This window comes from Micropterus dolomieu, linkage group LG13 (assembly GCF_021292245.1).
Source record: "Micropterus dolomieu isolate WLL.071019.BEF.003 ecotype Adirondacks linkage group LG13, ASM2129224v1, whole genome shotgun sequence".
In the NCBI taxonomy this organism is placed as follows: Eukaryota; Metazoa; Chordata; class Actinopteri; order Centrarchiformes; family Centrarchidae; genus Micropterus; species Micropterus dolomieu.
This window is the reverse complement of record NC_060162.1, coordinates 15519612-15526839: the sequence shown is the minus strand read 5'-3', so window position 1 is coordinate 15526839 and position 7228 is coordinate 15519612.

The window sequence follows — 7228 nt, the reverse complement described above, 5'->3', positions numbered from 1 at the left end:
CTAAAACTAATCATTTACTGCTTTGCACATGAAAAACTCCAGTGGCTCAGCATGTGTTTTATACATGCAAGTCTGTATATTTTGTGAATGAATATTCATTAAATCACAGAAATATATATGTTTACATCATATTGCATCAGATGTCTCATTTCCATGGACGACGACAGTTTTCATTTAAATATTATTGGTTATAGTAATAGTAAGAAGGGCAGTTAAAGTGAAATTTGACATTTTGTGAAATACACTTATTGTCTTTCTTGGATTGATTTAGATAAGATCAATACCACTGTCATGTCTGTATAGTTAACAAGAGCAGGTGATTTGTTTAATCAGTAAGTGGCTGTGCCAGAAAAGAAATAGTTGCTGCGTGTCACATTCCATTAAAATGAAATGTCTCATTTTTATAACCCATTAAAAGTTTTAGAGGTGCTGGCAGGGAAATCTTTTAAAACCTTTTCTGCATATAGACATCAAGGTATCAATCTTATCATCTTACTCTGGCAGAAGAGCTGATGAAGATTTATACATGCCATACACATCTCACAAAAGTCTCTTACAGAGAGACTAGACCAATGAATGCTACTAACAGGATAGGTAAAACAAATCTATAACAAAATGCAAGTTATATAATTTTTTTTATCTTGAGCATTACTGTCAAACATTATCAGCGTGGAAATAAATCCCAAAGGTAAAAACTAGAGACTTTAATCTGTGAAACTCCCTGCAAGAAGCTCTTGAAACACATCAAGTTATGTAATACTGACAAAAGTGTCCTCTGGAAATCAGTCTGAGACTGATTAAGCTGGCAGAATAGCAGACTGCAGTTTTTGAGTCTTGTGATTAGATGTTTTCGTACCAATACAATGAGCAATAGATCAGTGAAAAAATAGTTTTTAGTTTTTTCTATTGAATTTCTTTGCTCCACTCATCATGATTCCTCATCATCACAAACAGACATTAGCACAATAGATGTTTTTTTATACGAAACTCCATCACAGATGTTCAGAAAGATGCTGGTTAGTGATAACAGTTTAGGACTTTAAATCACAACTTCAAAGGCTCTACACACCTATGGTTCATCTCCACAGGTGTGCTTCTGCCTTTACCATGCATGTAGGTACAGTTTTGCAGGCAGCTCAACAGTTAGTTAAAGTTAGAGACAGCATATTGCCTTTGAGGTTTTTTAATGGAAGCAACTGTAAAAACAGTAATGGAAAACAATGAGATTCCATAAACAAGAGTAAGATCAAAAGTATTGTAAAAAAAAAAAAAAAAAAAAGAGTTAGTACAGTAACAAGGAAACTGGATTAACAAAAGTAGGCCGACTAATTAGTTGCATTGTGTTTTAAGTCAGGAAGAAACAAGAACATAAATTCTCATAGGAAGCACAACACAGTGATTAATCTAGTAAGCATACACATAAAGTCCAAATGAGTAAAAGTAAAAATAGTAAAATACACAAGTTAGCCCAGCAGTAAAACAGATACTTAAAATGTTTTATTAGCAACATGTAAAGCTATCTGTCCATCAGGAAACTCTTTTGTCCATATTTCTAATATTTCTCCATCAAGTATGACCCAGTTTCACCGAAATCTGTAAAAAAGATGTTTTTTTTTTTTTTTTACAGTAATCAGTGGGGCCCGACCCGCGAAATACTATGCTTCAGCAGCTTCATATTGAGAAGTCTTTTTTCATTGGACACTAAATTAAGTGCAGAATGAGTCATTGACATTTTAAAATGGTTTTCCAAATGACAAACTTAAATATCATCAAGAATACCTGCAAAACAACGTTTTTTGTCATTGATGGGCCAGATTTTGGGTTAGTAGTGACATAGTGCAAAGCATATCAATAAAAAACATTTTAACATGGATCTTGGGAATAGGAGATTTTGTTATTCTGTTTCTCAAAAAATACACAGAGCAGAAAACGCATCATTGATACTTCTCTCTTCATTTGCCTATTTGGCATTGAAGTAATCCAAAAGTAACTAGAAGTAATCAGATTACATTGCTTTTATTTTGTGGTACGTGGATTATATTACTGATTACATTTTTAAACAACCCTGTACATAAGTCTCCTCTAACTCAACAACTCACGAAACTCACCTTAAAGGGTTTTGCTCAGAAATAAATGTGGATAACGAGAACACATTAAAAATACCAGGTGAAAACACAAAGGCAAGATCAGATCGTTTATTATTTGGACAGCGTACCAGATGTAAATGAGGTGTTTGAGAATCCTGCACTGTGGGGCAGGTGATCCAATGAAGTGTAGTATTTTGAAAGGAAAAAATGTATAGAAAATAAGTACAATCATTTAAAAATTGTATGTCCCTCCCGTATTACGCCCCCAGTGATTAAAAAAATATTTGACAACCCTCCCTCTCATAAATGACAAACTTAGCTGCTTGTTATGGCTTTGTTAATATATTTAGTAGGACCTGTGCCTTTCCTCCTATGACAAGTAAAAATGTCTGCTGCAGGAAATCACGAGGGCCTATACAGTGCAGAAACTCCAATTCAGACTCAAATAAAATGGAGGTTAGTAAATGTAATGCACGCAATGTCGTAAAATAAGGAGGGATTCTGGACACAGCCCAGGACTTTTATTACTGCAAAAGATTTGGTGACATCATGTTACTCTCTGTGTAGCTCCACCCATCTTCAACCTGAGCAGAGGTTTTAATTAGCAAGGCAAATTGAAAACACCTGTGTGGGTGTGCAGTGCCTGTCACTTTAAAAACAACTTATTTGTCTTGACCATGAAACTATAGGCCTGGATACAAGGCAGGACCCTGACTATAACTGGGCACCATCCATAGTCAACCGCTTACCCTGCGTATAGGGTCGCGGGGGGCTAGAGCCAATCCCAGCTGACATTGGGCGAAAGGCAGAGTGCACCCTGGACAGGTCACCAGTCCATCACAGGGCCACACATAGACAGACAACCACTCACACTCACGCCTGAGGACAATTTCAGAGACACCAATTAACCTAGCCTGCATGTCTTTGGACGGTGGGAGGAAGCCGGAGCACTCGGAGAGAACCCACACAGACACAGGGAGAACATGCAAACTCCACACAGAAAGGGCAACCGGTGTTTGAACCCACGGTGAGGTGACAGTGCTAACCACTGCACCGCATCAATAACTGGGCTCGTTAAACGTAATTGAAATACAGTAAGATGTATAAATTCACTTTAAAGAGGTGGTATTATGCTTTCCCCCTCTCCTTTATTGAGTTATATATCTTTTTTGTGCATGTAACATGTTTGCAAAGTGAAAAAGCCCAAAGTCCAGCCCAAAGGGAGTTCCCATCTCCCACAGAAAGCTCTGCTCTGAACCGCTTGAAAACAGCTCGTTTGTAGTCCAGCCCTTCACTTCCTTTACTTGTGACGTCACAGGCACGCCCTCAAACCAAGCTAGTCTGAGCAGAGGCCCTTTGGCTCGACTCGCCTTTGTTTGGTTTTCCATTGTAGAAATGTTTTACCTGTACCTGCTTCCAGGTACGTTTTTTAATATCACCTCACCTCCATCAAGGTTCCAAGCGAGCTGAGGGATACTAAAATGTAACGTGAAAACACGACAGACTGCTGATTGGTCAGAGAGAATATTCACTATTCACTGCATCATCATTGCGTCCGCCAGACAGAGGCCAGCAACAGAAAGTTTTATATTTTACAGTTTTCATATGGAATTTCATCATTAAATCCACTTCTGAGAAGTTTTGAGATGAGAAATCAGCTGTGTAGATTTCGAATATTGACAGTTTTACGAGAAGTGATGGCGGAACAAAAATGCTTGAATATTTTCGGAGTTGAGGAGCTCCACAAGTGGCTGCGGGGGAAGCCTGTGCCAACCCGCGCGAGGAGCATGTGAGGCCGGCCAGCCGCCCGCTCACAGAGCCCTCTGCTCCCGCCGTCACACAGACCGCTGCAGCAACAACGGCAGAGGAAAACACAGCTGGAGGGTTTTCATACCGCTTATCTGTCTTTACATTTTGAGGAATGTTGAAACGTTTTAACTTAAAGAGAAAGCTGTCGCTGGTGTGTGTGTCGCATTGAACATTACGTCGCGGCAGTTGTGTGTGGCGTCGCTATGACAACAAGCTACGTACTATCTCTATGTACTGTCTGCAATGGAAAACGGAGCAGTGCCGAGTAGAGTCGAGACTGTCCATTTGCGCTATGGTAGCATTTGTCGGCAAGGCAGCACAGATCGTCAGAACACCGGCAACAGTTCAACTTTAAGTCCTAATAGTAAGATGTGGAACAATGATGTTGTGGACTTGAGAGTAACTTATACCATCTGCTAGGTTACGGTCGCAGTCTGAAGCGGCTTTGATTTGGATCACACTACCTTGTTTCTTACGACCCGCCCTTCTCTGCTTCTGATTGGGAACGCATGTGTAACACCCAACAAAGATTTTCTACAAGTAAGATGCATCACTCTGTAGCTCAAGAGCGGAGCGCACAACACATAGGGTGAAAAGAGGAGCTGCAGCAATGGGCAGCATGAGAAAAATATGGTGTTTTTTGAAAATTAAACCATGTAAACCTGTTCTGGTACAACCCCTAATTAAGATTTTGAACCTGAAAATGAGCATAATACCACCTCTTTAAGTTAAGTATTTGCTTAAAAGGGATTTTATAAAGTGTAATGGCAGTCTGCCTGCTTTTATGCCTGCAATGCTTTCAGAAACATTTTGGGGAACTATCCTCTGTCACTAGAGGAGAAAGAGAAGATTAATTTTGAAGTAATCAAAATAATGAGGACATGGACACAAAGAAAGAGAAGATTAATTTTGAAGTGATCAAAATAATGAGGACATGGACACAAAGAACCAAAATATGGCTACAATTTTGAGTGATTGGCTTTGCATCTTTGACAAGAGGAGTTGAGGTTGTTGTTAGACCTGGTAAATCCACAGATGTCTCCATATAAAGAAACTTTGGGCACCACAAGTAACTTAAGGGAAAACTGGAGAAACTGAGCTGCGCTGCAGGAAACGTGCATACAGCTAGAATGTGGATGCATTAACAGAAGGATGAATAAAGTAGAATCGTTTTTGTACCTCTAAATGTTCTGAGTAAATACTTTCCATTTAGGTTAGGATGTGTATAGACTCAGAAATGTAACATTATATCAGAGTTAGGGATTATGCAACAAGCCAAGGAGCAGCCAGCCAGTTGAGTCTTATTTCCTCTCCGATCTACAAAAATAAATCCTAATATATCTTTTCCATGTGCTTTACAAAGTTTCAGTTATTTGCTCATTTGGAAATGCTTTCACTGACGCACGCAGACGGACTTGCAGTCCTGTGGGCAGTGAGCTCATGGAGGCGTGTCTCAGAAACCAGCCAGAAGCAGAGGCAGTCGGATAAAAAAGAGGCAGACAATAAAATTAAAATCCAACTATGATGCCATGGAGATCTGGAAGGTATTTACACATCTTAACACTTTACCAAGTCCATCAACAAGGAGTGAAAAGACAGCTAAAGTTAACATTATGTTTAATTACCTTCCTGTTAAAAGAGCATAGGTAACTACAGGTGGGGCGAGTTAAGCCCTTTAGGGACACTCAAATGTATTTCTGTATCTATTTTTATGGCTTTTTTTTTTTTTTTTTTGCTCTTTCCACATTTTTATTTGTCAGTTTCTGTTTTCTGGTGACCATATAAAACACAATTAAATTATCTCATTTCCAAAAGGACAACAATGCAAAATGTGTCTCAGTTCACACTCAGCCTTGGGACTAATTTATAGGAAAGCCGCAGACTTATTACCATGTACGTATACAAATCCTGACATTTTAACTGATCAGCTCGTAACCTGGCTCACTCGCGCCCCCCCCCATGTGCTCTTCTTGTCCAGGATAATTAACATCTCACTTAATCTAATCTCACCTGATGTTTTAAGTACTGTTGGATAAAAACAAGTACTCATTTTTCACACATGCTCAACTTACCCCTTTTTTATTCCTGGAGTAGAGGTTTTAAAGCTGTAACTCGCATGTTTTTGTGCTGGTTTATTGGGGGCTCACTCTGGCATGAAAATGACTCCTTAAAAAGCACACACATTTTAAGTTTTATCTTTTTTCCATTTTACCTCTGCATTTTGTTTTAATCTACATGAATAAAAATGAAGAGAAACTCTGTAAATATTTCCTGGAAAGACAATACCTTTGGCCTCCCTGACACAAATCGCAATAGGACCAACAATCTAATGATACAGAGGAATAGGGACTCATCATCCTCGTAAAGTAAACCTCAGCAAGTCTACTATTACAACAGAGACATGACAACACTGCAGCCTCTTCAAGACCCTGCTATGCTGCAAATGTTGTCTTCTGTAAGTAATTAAGATCAGCCGGGGACAGAACACCTTCATATTGTAGTGTTAATAGTGTACCACCTAATCACCTTTATGAGACAGAGAAAAAAAATTTAAAGTTCCTGGACCACAATCAAACATTATATTTACAAGTTGTGTGCATCAGAAGAGTGAATAACTAGGATGCCATTATGTTTACAAACCTTTAATAAAATACAGTTGAAAGTAACATTTTCACTCACAACCTTTCCTAATGGCCAGTGTTAATAGCCAGATAATATAGACATATACAAATACTGTTTTAAAAGGCAACACAGGTTACAAAAAGTCCTTATCTGTGCCAAAGTATGAAGCAAAATTTGAAGAATTATTTGAAATGTCATCACTTTAAGAGAAACTTGGGCGAGGGGGAGATGATGTTGGTTTTCTGTCTTTAATTCCTCTTGAGAATGCATTCTGTCTATGCTGTAAGACATAAGTGAATCTGAACCACAGACATGATATGTTTCATTTTAAATACCAAGACCAAAGACAAACAACATTTGAAGTAAAAAAAGATAATTAAAAAAGGTCCCTTAACACTGGTGCAGGTAAATTCAGCTTGAAATCATTGAAGTCCTTCTAAATCTTATTATACTGGTTCCAGTTAGTGCTTTGAACAGTAACAACAAACACAAACTGTAAAGTAATGCGCATGTGCATTACTCTGGCCCAAACTTACCTTCCGGCTGACTTTCGGAAACAATAACAAGTAAATTATGTTAGCTAGTGACTGTAGTTAAAGCTATGTCTAGCCAGTAGTGTTTGGAGTTGCCTGTCGAACAAAAGAACCACTACTTGGCTCTCTAGTGACCAGCCATTTGGGATATTGCCTGTCTTTTGTGAATATAATATT